Raw genomic sequence first — 12945 nt, 5'->3', positions numbered from 1 at the left:
AAACTACATAAACTAATGATTTACTAAGTGCATCTCCACCACTACATATATGTTGGAACAAGTCACATGTTGTATGACCAATTCCTCTGCCTATACCAATCCTTAAACATCCGCTTGGTGCATTACTGTGCAAGAACACATGATTACTGTTTTGCACTCTACACCGGCGGTGCGGTAGTAATGTGTTCATTACTGACTCCACAACATGACAGTGTCTGTCATACAATGTAAGTTTTCATGATGTGTACAGTTCTGTTACAGACACATGTGGAGTCTAGTTGGGGGATGTTAGATGGAAATTACAGTAATGGCTAGCGATCAGATTCATGCAGGTTACTCTCATATTTCTCAGGAGAATCAATGTCTTACTTTAGGATCTGTTCCGCTTGGAATTGTCTCTCCTGTTAACAGTGGTCGATGGGGGAAATTTCTCCTGAAGAGCATTGTCCAGCATCTCCTCAACTTTCCTCATCTTAAATGTTGATATGTATGCACTGCTGCTAACATCTGCTGTATTGTGTGGTCACATGACTTTTGGGTGTGTTGTGGTAAATTTCAGTTTGGACACTGTGACCAATAGCCATGTGTCTGTACACCCCAGACATAGGTATCCTTGCAGAGGGAGGAGACGACAGCCCGCAGTATACATGCCATTTCCAGACCTTAAACTATGGAAGAAAGAGATGTCATCAAGCAGTTTCTTCTCAATCGGCAAACAATACAAGATTGATGTGACCAGTTGGAGCCACATTTACGTCCTCAAAGAAACTATTCCACATTTCTGACAGCAATGGTGAAACTCAGCCGTAGGTTCCTTTCAATACACTGTCGCTATATCAGGTGAAATGTCACAACCTATGTTCAGTGGCATACTAAGTGATCTGCTTTCTCAATACTTAAACACATGAACAGCAAAATCCTGTATCTGAGAAGTGAAGATTTGGCCAATGCAGAGAGTGACTTGGTTGCATCACACAAGTGTTTGGAGCTATTGGTGGCACATGTGTTGCCTTAGTACCACCACACCACATGGAGCTAGTCTACCGGATCAGGAAGTACTTCCATTCTATCAACGAGCAAGTTGTTTGTTTACCAGGTTTCACACATCTGTGCAAATTCCCAGGATTTGCCCATGACTCCTCCATACTGCGGAACAGCGCAATAGCGCAGCTTATGTCACAACTACTACCAGAGAGGGACTTGCTTGTTAGTGAGTATGATGTGTTCAACCTTTGTGTGTGATGTCAAGTCATATCTTCTGAAAGTGTGCAACTCATTATTGCACAAATGTGTGTCTTCCATCAAATAGACTCAGCATGTCCAAACTGCCCATTGCAGTTGACACTGCTGAGGAATCCAACAATACCAAAGGAAATCCGCTTCAATGAGGCTCATAGAAGAACACAGCGGCCAGTGGAGCAGGCTTATGGGCTCCTGAAGACTAGAGTCTGGACAGGACTGGGGGAGCCCTCCTCTACTCACCCAGGAAGGTGTGTCAGATCACTGTGGCCTGCTGCATACTACATCAGCTGGCACTGTGACAGACGATTCCTCTAATCTCAGAGGATAGAGACCAAGAGGAGCCACCGGGTGAGGATCCTTTAATACCAAATGATGATAGTGGTGAAGAGGAAGGAGTTGACATGCATCAAGAGCTCATCACAACCTTTGTTTCATGAGTGTAAGTATGCTGTGAGATGTCATTACTGTTACAGTGACTGTTGTTGTGATGCTGTGAGGAGGACATTCATAGATACATGTTAGGTATCTACAGCTGTACCAAACTGTGCACAGCTGTTTGTGGTGGAAGGTCGTGAAACATGCACAAGTTATTGCTGTTGCTTTCTGTAGGTGACATTTACCCATGTACTGTGTACTCTAGAAGTCGGCTGTGATTGGTGACACATGTATGGCTTCCTAGATAATCTCTTTGAATTGCTCTGGTGTAGGTACTTTCACATGTCATCTTCCTTTGGACATTTCAGAGTTGTGACATGAGCAGGTATATGATGCTGTTTTCAAGTACGTAGTGGAAATTAATACTTCCTGGGAATGTCTACTACAGACTTTGGGTGTACTACTCCAGTATCAGGCGAGCTTCAACAGCAATAGGATGGAAGCTGCTAAGACTCCATTGGACTTGTTCCCTGTTGTGTGGTGTTCCTATTGAAATATGTGTGCCATCATAGTCTCCAATACAATGTTGTTGTTGGGCCAAATCCTACTATTCTCCTTCCCCTTTCAAAATGGCTAAGTCCTCAACGTGTATGAACTGGATGCAGCTGTTGATGTGTCTCATCATTGTATGCATAGTGCTTGTGGCACACCACTGACATATGTTTGTGACATTCTACCAGATGCAGCAACACTAGATTGGAATGAATCTGTGCTCGCAAACAGTTGTCCTGCCTTATTTTGTTTTCTTGTTTTAATGTTATGGGATTTCTCTTATGAGGTTGTCGATATGGCTTCAGCTGATTACATGAGTCAATTGTCATTTGCAGATTCTATTTGGCATTGTCAGATGTATCGCCTCTGACCATGTTGTTGAGGTCTGTACAGGACATTTGTGGTCACTGACGGATCATTTCAGTAATGTATTATTTACCTCTGTTTCTGACATTATGCCAGCCTAAGGTTAGAATCTTGTATGTCTCTATTGGGGTGGCATGGTTGTGATGCTCGGGTGCACATTGTTGACATGCCACATGTCCATGCTTCTACTTACATTTGGTAATTTACAAGGGGAAAACTTCATTTCTTTCTAGATATGAATGATACTACACAAGCTAATGATTTTGTGACAAGTGACTTTATTGCAGTGCACAATCAAGATAAATAAATATACATCTATATATACATAAAAATAGTGACAACACAAGAGTTTAGCAGTCACTGTTGGTGGATGAAACCATTGCTGTAGGAACCACGTTGTCTGAAGTCTAAAGTCTAATCTACTCCTCCCATCAGACATGGAAAATTGTACAGAAATAGTCAATAAAGTGAACATGTTGCACACAAAAAAGGACATAAGGTGTTACATTTCTTCCGGTCAGTGGTGGGTGACTTGCCAACCAAACGTTGTAGCTTCTTTCATGGACGGCCCAGCTTTTGATAGGGTGGGCAATCCACTCCTGCAGGGTCAGGGGTGCTTGAGGAGCCCTCTCGTTCTGTTGCTGCCACAGATGTAGACTATCACATGTGCACCCATGAGCCTCCATTCTCAGTGAGAGTGTTGTCGATCCTCACCTCCCGAAGTGTGGCTGGGGTGTAGGAGGTATTGCTGCCCGTGCTAGGTCCACTACTTGTTGGGCCACAGGTCAGCAAAGATGTTGCAGTTGGGGTAGATGGTGTGATTATGAGTACAGTGAGACTCCCTGTTGCCGTCTGCCCAGGCAACCTCATGTGCCAGGTGGTTCATCCACATCCATAGGTCGAGGAGATTATGCATCACTGGGGGCTTTATCTAGGAGTGGGGGTGGAGTCTGGGTGGCGTCCTGACTCTGTCCAGATGTTACGCAGTTCAACCTATTCAGGCATAGAGTAGGTTGTTATTGTTGTAAGTATGGTATGTACATCCACATAATTTGCTACACAGTGAGTTCAGGCCTGGGAGGTACAAAATGGTAGGAAGTTAACATTACGATCTATCACTATTGTGTTTGCAAGACATTGGGAGACATTCATTACATGAAGTAGTATTGGCCTGATCGTTTGTTTTACTAATATGCGTCATGTTGACATGAGGAATGGATATGCAATCTCCCAATAACTTGAACTCAACAAAGTGAGTTGTTACATATCTATTAGTACTTTCCAAGCCCCGGGTGTGTGCAATACAGGCAAAAATCCAACTTGGTAATAGATGTAACATTGGTAATCATGTGTGCTGTGCAGTGTCAATTGGTCACCAGCCAACTCAAATCAGCTAGGTTACCTTTATGCGTTACTGATATTTCAGGTACACACATGATATGGTGTCACTCATGGCCTCATTTTTTTCAGTTATGGAGATAAGGTGAAATTCAGGTTGACTAGGCAGACATGTGCGTGAGCAGAGCATTGTTGTTAAAGTGCTCAGTTCATATGACCTGGGGATAAGTGGTGACATGGCTGACAAGTGAGTATGGACAAACAATGCCTCTTGTTGAGACTTAGAGGTACAGGGCCTCATGGTAGTTGCAGTACTTTCAATCTCTCATACACCACACTTGACCAGTAGCTAACTGCATTTGAGTTGAACTTCGTTGGTGACATTGGCTGACAAGTGAGTATGGACAAACAACACTGGTGCCTCTTGTTCAGAGTTAAAGGTACAGCGCCTCATGGTACTTGCAGTAATTGCAATATCTTATTGCTTGCTGAGATGTGTGCAAATAGAACATTGTTGTGATAGTTGGTGTTGTGCTACTTACCAGTCTCTATTCCACCAGGTATTCCTGTCAAGCCCTCAGATACAGGCTGCCATGCACCTTCTCCTCCAAGGGTGTGAGTTCTAATGTTGGGCTGGGAGGACCACCGTTAGTCTTTGGGGCACCTGGTGGTGCCTGGAGGCTAGATTCTTCACCCTCGCCCTCTGCCCTCGCCCCAGATTCTTTACCTCTTCCTGATGCCCTCCTTTGTGCACAGGGAGGTACCTACAGGATTCACTTTGTTGACTATTCTCTCCCACATTTCATTCAACCCACTGAGAGGAGTTTGTTTGACTTGGGCTCCAACCAATGGGGCTCTACTCTGATGATTTCATGCGCCATCACTGACAAGGTCGATGTCAGAGAAACGCAGGTTTCATGCAACTGACCGTCATTAATGAAAGTGAATGTAAGAGAAAAAACTGAAAATGGCTTTACACTAAGGAATGATGTAGAAAATCGTGCAAAAACGTGTGGAGTGTGTGTGATAGGATTGTGTAAAAAGGGTTGCATTATCTCACCAACAATGTCATCTATCTTCCTTTGCTGCAGTGTAGTGTAGTGGCAAAGGACCAAGGGCTGGGATGGGGTGTGTTTTATAGTATGATTTTCATTTTCTTTTTTTACTTTATTTTTATTTTTTTCTTTAGAGAAAACATGATGGCAGGAGCCTGTAAAACATACAATTATACATAAAAAACACCAAAAATGTCATCGAAAGGAACATAAAGGAAAGGAAAGGTTATACAATACAATAAAGTAATTTTTAGTTAGAGAGCCAATTTTCAAAAGGTGCCCAATTTTTAGAGGCAAGCAAACGCCTTCTACTCCCTCTCAGCAACTGGACCGACGTCTCCAATTTATATCATGCAAGCATCCTTGCTTTCCAATGAGAAAAAATGGGGTGCTCAGCGCTCAACCATTGTGATGTAATACAAAGTCTGATCATGGCCATTGCAATAAACAAAAAAGCTTGAGTGTGTCTCGTTCTTTCGGAGGGCATTGAATGTTCATACCCAGTTATTATTAGCTCTGCTGAGATCTTAACAGGTATTTGAATTAACTGATTAATAAAAACTTCAATTTCATTTACAAAGGGACGTAAATCAGAACATGCATACAACATGTGGATAGAATCAGCAGAGAACAATTTACATCTAGTACAGGAGGATCCTTTAGCACCTCTGACGACTCCACAACTGGCTAGTTTGGCAGGGGTATGGTAGAGATTAAACATTGACATATAGCTTTGAGTACGAAGCGTACCAGAAACCAAAACAGACCTGGCTAATTCTAACGGAAAGTTTAGATCTACAAATGAGACCCCGAATTTAACAGCCTACTTACTACTCTGAACATCTAAATCATCAGGCAGTTGAGAAAGAAGACACTGGTACAGAGCACCTAACCTAGACTTTCTTCGTATTAATTCAACAATGGTAATCTTTTCGAACATATTAGGATTTCTAGGGAGATTCTTATCAAGGAAGCTTCTGAGCTGTAAATATTTAAAAAAATAATTAGATTGTAAATAAAACTTCTCCTTCAAATGGGAGAATAGAGCCATCTGACCTAACTGAGCCAGATCTCCAATTTCCTTCAAACCAACATAGCTCCATTTTATGATCACACCCTCTTGAAATATTGGGGGTAATAATCTTGGAGCATTAAATGGAGTATAATAATTAAGCTTTGAAATGGGAAAGTGGTGACGGATTCTTTGCCAGACCGAAAATAGGGCCCAACAAACCTTGAATTTTGTTTTTTTGAAATAGCTTGGTTCGAGGACCCGAGTTAAAACTCCTTTGGCAGCATCACCAAGCGATATTGCATAAATAGATGGAGACATATGTAAAGGAGTGTCAACTGAATCACACAGCAAGGGAACACCAATATGTTGTATCACAGCGGCCCAGTAATAATATAACAGATTCGGAACTGTCCAGCCACCACGCTCACGCGGTAGACAAATCCACTTTGCCGCCCTTCTTGGTCTGCGATAACCCCATAAGAATCGTTGGCATATCCTTTCTGCTTTTGTTAATGTTGCCTTAGGAATTAAGAGTGGGATAGATCTAAAAAGATATAGAAATTTCGGGAGGACAACCATTTTTAAGATGTTACAACATCCAAAAAGCGAGAGATGTAGATGATCCAATCTCTCTAACTTAATTTGAAGTGAATCAATTATAGGAGAATAATTCAGATCAGGGATCTAATCTACATCAGCCGAGATTCGCACACCTAAGTATGTAGCCTCTGGAACTGCAGAAGCCTGAGAGAAGGGCATAGCTATGGATTGAACAATTTGCGTCTTTGCAATCTTTATTTTATAGCCAGATATAATACCAAATCGCCCTGCAAGAATATCCAATGCACTGAACGACGGATCAACATTGTCAGTTAATACAACAATCTCGTTGGCATATGCCAATGCCTTGTACTCAACTCCCTGGACCCTGACAGGGGAGATGCCCTGGGATCTTTCGATCATACCAAGGAAGGGATCAATGAACAAGGCATAAAGGAGGGGGGAGCAGGGACAACCTTGTCTAGTCCCCCTGCTGATAGAAAAGTACTCTGACTCCTTCCCTGAGATACGGATTGCAGCAGATGGAGCCAAATAGGGAGCTTGAAGGGCCTGAATAAAATTCACGGAAAATCCTTTCCAGCGCAAAACGGCCCACAGGTATCCCCAGGAGACACTGTCGAACGCCTTCTCGGCGTCCAACAGTATTACCCCAAGAGGAGAGTCCGTGGCCTTAGCCCAATCAAGCAGAGCAATGACACCCCGAATATGATAGGTTGTGTCCCTACCGGGAATAAACCTGTGTTGATGGGGCGAGACCAAAGGGACAATAGTTTGAGCTAATTTGAAAGCTAGAATTCTAGAGTAGATTTTACTATCGGTGTTGATAAGCGCTATTTGCTGATATGATGAAGGGTTCAACTCATCCTTGCCTTTTTTCTTAAAAAGGACGATTATCGCCCGTCGCCAAGAGTCAGGAATGATACCGGCTTACGCAAACCTAAAAACGTCTAACATTTTCTGCTTAAATACTGATGAAAATGTTTTGTAGAACTCTAAATGAATAAGATCGGGACCGGCTGCTTTACCATTGAAAAGGGATTTTATAGCAATTTTAACTTCCTCCCAGCTAATAGGTGCAGACAGGACTTAATTTTGCTCTGCTGTGACCCTCAGAGTGTCTAAAGAATAAAAAAATTGATCCATGCTAGCTTGTTGTTGCAGGGTGATGGTAGGATCTTCTGTATGTAAGCTAGAGTAGAAGTTCACAAAAACATTCAAGTTCAAGTTCAAGTTCAGGAATTTGTATTGCGCACTACTCACCCAGAGGGTCTCAAGGCGCTTGGGGAGGGGGTGCATTATTTATCAAATAGCCATGTTTTAAGTTCCTTTCTGAAGGACATGTGGTTCTGTGTACGGCGGAGGTGAGTGGGGAGAGAATTCCAGGTTTTGGCCGCTAAGTAGGAGAAGGTTCTTCCTCCCATGGTGGATCTGTGGATGCGTGGAATTGCGGCGAGGGCTTGATTTGAGGATCGTAGTTGGCGGGTTGGTGTGTAGATGGACATTCGTGTGTTGAGGCATTCGGGTCCTAGTTTGTAGAGGGCCTTGTGTGCGTGGGTGAGGAGACGGAACGTTATTCTCTTGTTGACGGGGAGCCAGTGGAGGTCTTTCAGGTGACCGGTAATGTAAGCTTGGCGAGGGATGTCCAATATGAGTCTGGCTGATGCGTTTTGGATGCGTTGGAGTTTTTTCTGTAATTTGGCTGTGGTTCCGGCGTAGAGGGTGTTTCCATAGTCCAGTCAGCTAGTGACCAGTGCGTGGGTGACAGTCTATCTTGTTTCGGTGGGGATCCAGCGGTAGATTTTTTTGAGCATGCGAAGTACGTTGAAGCAAGAGGATGAGAAGGCGTTGACTTTTCTGGTCATTGAGAGGGAGGAGTCTAGAATGAAGCCTAGGTTATGTCCGTGGTCTGTAGGTATGGGTGCTATGCCCAGGGCCGGTGGCCACCATGAGTCGTCCCAGGCAGAGGGGGATGATCCCAGGATGAGGACTTCCGTTTTGTCTGAGTTTAGTTTTAGGCGGCTGTTTTTCATCCATTCAGCTACTTCTTTCATGCCTTCGTGAAGATTGGTTTTGGCGGTGTTAGGGTCATTGGTGAAGGAGAGGATTAACTGTGTGTCGTCAGCGTAGGAGAGGATGTTGAGGTTGTGTTGTCGCGTGATGGAAGCGAGGGGACTCATGTAAACGTTGAAGAGGGTGGGACTGAGTGATGAGCCTTGAGGTACTCCGCAGATGACTTCGGTGGCCTCTGATTTGAATGGGGGAAGGCGCACTCTCTGGGTTTTCCCGGCGAGGAACGAGATGATCCAGTCCAAAGCTTTTCCTTGCATGCTGATGTTGCTGAGACGTTGTATGAGGGTGCTATGACAGAATGTGTCGAAGGCAGCGGAGAGGTCGAGTAGGATGAGGGCAACTGTTTCTCCATTGCCCAGTAGCTTTCGGATGTCGTCTGTAGCAGCGATGAGGGCGAGTTCGGTGCTGTGTTTGGCTCGGAAGCCGGACTGTGAGGTGTCGAGGGAATTGTTGGATTCAAGGAAGGCGGCGAGCTGGCTATAGACAGCTTTATTAAATGACTTTGGCAGGGAAAGGGAGGAGGGAAATGGGGCGGTAGTTCTTAAGTTCAGAGGGGTCTGCTGTGGGTTTCTTCAGGAGGGTGCAGAGTTCGGCATGTTTCCAGCTTTCTGGGAAGGTGGCGGAGTTGAAGGAGCAGTTGATGACATCACGGAGATGGGGTGCGATGATGGAGTTTGCTTTGTTGAAGATGTGGTGGGGACAAGGGTCGGTTGGCGAACCTGAATGGATGGAGTTCATTAGGCGGATGGTGTCTTCAGTGGTGATTTGGTTCCAGGTGCTAAGGTTGTTAGAGATCGATTTAGGTTTGGAGGTGGGTGGAGTGGGCTGTTCTTTGGATATGTTCACAAATCTGTTATGTATGTCGGCGATTTTGCTGTAGAAGAAGGAGGATAACGAATCGCAGAGGGCTTGGGAGGGGGTAATGTCGTTTGAGCTTGCGGTGGGGTTGGTAAATTCTTTGACGATGTTGAATAGTTCCTTGCTGTTTTTGGCGTTGTTGTCGAGTCGATCCTTGAATGCTGATTTCTTGGTGGATCGGATCAATTGGTGGTGTATGCGGGTGGCTGCCTTGAAGGTGGTCATGTTGTCAGTGGTTGGGTTTTTTCTCCATGTTTTCTCGAGCGTACGGCATAGCTTCTTGGATTTCTTAAGGTCATCGTTGAACCATGGGGCCTTTTTGTTACCCTGTTTGGTTTGGTGGTTTTTCAAGGGTGCTAATTCGTCAGCACTGTGAGTGATCCATTGTTTGAGTTTGGTGGCAGCTTGGTTTGGGTCCGATGAAAGGACGGGGGGTTTTGGTTGAGCGATGTGAGGAGTTGGTCGGTGGTGATTTTGTTCCAGTTTCTTCGAGGAATAGGTTGTGGGGGGTTATGGTTCGTGGTAGTTTTGTAGCTGAAGTGAACACATCTGTGGTCCGTCCAATGGAGAGCTGTGGTGTGGTCGAAGGAGATGTGATTGCTGGAGGTGAAGATAGAGTCGAGCATATGTCCGGCTACGTGGGTGGGGGTGTCGATAAGTTATTTGAGTCCGAGATTGGCTAGGTTATCTAGAAGGGTGGTGGTGTGGTTGTCGTTTTTCTTTTCCAGGTGGGAGTTGATGTCTCCCGGTAGGATGTAGTTCTCGGAGTTAAGGGCATGTGAGCTGATGAAGTCAGTGATGTATTCGCTGAATTGTGTGCGGGTTCCTGGTGGTCTGTAGATGAGGGTGCCTCTAAGTGTGGTCCTGGGGTCGGTGTGTATCTGAAAGGGGAGGTGTTCGGCGGTTGCAAGGTTATCGCCGAAGCTGGTCGTGATTTTGATGGGGTTCTTATGGATGATGACGATACCTCCTCCAGTTTGGTGGTTGCGGTCCTTATGGATGATTTTGTAGCCGTCCGGGATGGCTATGGCGATGTCGGGTCCTGATGATGCGTTCATCCAGGTTTCAGTAAGGAAGGTGATGTCCGGTGAAGCAGTGTTGAATAGGTCCCAGATTTCACCGAGCGGGGGCTCAGCAGGATGCACTTCAGATGGTTAGAGTGGGGGGCGGTGTTTCGAGGAGGAGGATATGGTGTGGGTCTTGATGCTGGCGTACTTGCAGGAGTGGCAAGTGAAGGGACCGTGGGTACGTCCTGGGGCAGCTTCGCAGCATTGTGGTGTGCGTCCGGGGTTAAGGGCAAAGAGGGTGGCGGCGTCATGCGATATGCGGGAGGAGGGGGTTTTGCGAGGACCATGGGGCCTGCACTGGGCACGGTCCAGTCGCAGACGGGCTTACCTTTGGCGCACCTTCGGCGCGCATGGGGCGCGTCCGCTGCGCGTGAACGCTGCGCGGGAAGGCATCTGTCATATGTGGATAGTGGGAGGGGGAGGGGCGAGGGAGGATCAGCTGGGAGGCGGGGAGCGGGGAGGAGAGCCGGGCTGGGGGTCACAACAACAACAACAAAATGGCTGCAAGCCAAAAGGCGGCCGGGACGAGCTTGGGGCACAGGTAAAGGTAATGGCGGTCACAACACCAGTGAGATCGGCACAATCAGGCACGATTCTGCAAGCAGGCGCAGGCAGCAATGTGAAATTATTAAATAACCAATGAGCAGTCTAACGGCACAGCGGGGCAATGAAATCTAAGGCAGAGGCAGCAATGTCCAATTAATCAACAAACAATGCGCAGTCTTCCAATTACGCGATGGCAGAGCAGCTTAACCCAAAACGAGTGCAGCAGAAGCAGTGCGAGCAGCGCTACGAAACCAGGTTAGGGCTGAGGAGCAGCGAGGGGAGCGACCTCCTTCGAGGATCTCAGGACGGTCACAGCGCTTGGTGTGAGGGAACGGGCTCAATGCTTCCAGTGGGAGGGAGGATCAGCTGGGAGGTGGGGAGCGGGGCGGAGAGCCGGGCTGGGGGTCACAACAACAACAACAAAATGGCTGCAAGCCAAAAGGCGGCCGGGACGAGTTTGGGGCACAGGGAAAGGTAATGGCGGTCACAACACCAGTGAGATCGGCACAATCAGGCACGATTCTGCAAGCAGGCACAGGCAGCAATGTGAAATTATTAAATAACCAATGAGCAGTCTAGCGGCAAAATGAAATCTAAGGCAGAGGCAGCAATGTCCAATTAATCAACAAACAATGCGCAGTCTTCCAATTAGGCGATGGCAGAGCAGCTTAACCCAAAACTAGTGCAGCAGAAGCAGTGCGAGCAGCGCTACGAAACCAGGTTAGGGCTGAGGAGCAGCGAGGGGAGCGACCTCCTTCGAGGATCTCAGGATGGTCACCACTTGGAGTTTCCTGAACGCTACCAAACTCGTCGATAACTCGGACAATCCGGTTAGCCATGGCCCTTAGTTGTAATCTCTTTGCAAGGACCTTGCCTGAGTTTTCCCCAAACTCATACAATAAGGTTCGAAATTGGGAATATTTAACTGCAAGATCTTTATACAGTGGTTCTAGCAGATTGGACTTTGCTATTGCAACCAATTTTTGGCTGTTGGTCACATCTTGACCTAGCCGGATATTAGAGCTTAAATCAAATTCTGCTTGTCGGAGTGCTTCTATTCTATTTTTAATTTCCTGCTGCGCTTGTTTCCAGCGGTAAGAAGCAAATCTTTTAGTTTCTCCAGGCAAAACAGCTTTGAATGTGTCCCAGACAACACAAGCAGAAGCAGTGCCCCAATTGATATTCAAAAATTCTACAATCCAAGCAGTCATCTGTTCCTGATACAGATCATCTGACAGCAATTTCCTTTCAAAGGTCCATGATCTAATCTGTTTGATAGGACGATCCCATAGGAGGTAAATAGCTATGGGATTGTGATCAGATATGGTCCTGGGAGTGACTTCAATCTTAGCAGATCCCACAGATTGATCAAACATAAAAACATAATCGAGCCACACCATTTTAATATGCGGAATGGAATAGAATGTATGGCCGTCCTTATTTTGATGATGATAATGCCACACATCAATCAGGCCATGTTCCACAATGAGGGTCTGAAGGGTCCTAAAAACTTGGGGCTTCCGACCTACATAGGCATGATACGTTAATATAGTAATTTGACTGGAAATATTGATATTGAAATCGCCACAAAACAACATTGGGCGGGCCACCCTGCCAATTCCACATTTAAATTCCTGAAGACTTGGGTTCATCCAGGTTCGGAGCGTAAATCGAACATATAGACAGAGGACAATTATTTACCACCTAGTCAAGAACAACCCATCTGCCACAATTGTCTTCTTCCACTCTTTTAACCAGCCTAACCCCTATTTTTAACAGGATAGCAACACCCCTAATTGTAGATGTTTGGTGAGTACAGCCGACTAAATCATACCCAGGAAATCTTAAATGTCCTCGACTACTCCAGGGAATATGGGTCTCCTGTAGACAGATTAGGTCT

The sequence above is a fragment of the Lissotriton vulgaris genome, chromosome 2_2 (genome assembly GCF_964263255.1).
Source record: "Lissotriton vulgaris chromosome 2_2, aLisVul1.2, whole genome shotgun sequence".
NCBI classification, from domain to species: domain Eukaryota; kingdom Metazoa; phylum Chordata; class Amphibia; order Caudata; family Salamandridae; genus Lissotriton; species Lissotriton vulgaris.
The sequence above is the reverse complement of the archived record's forward strand: the minus strand, read 5'-3'. Positions refer to the sequence as shown.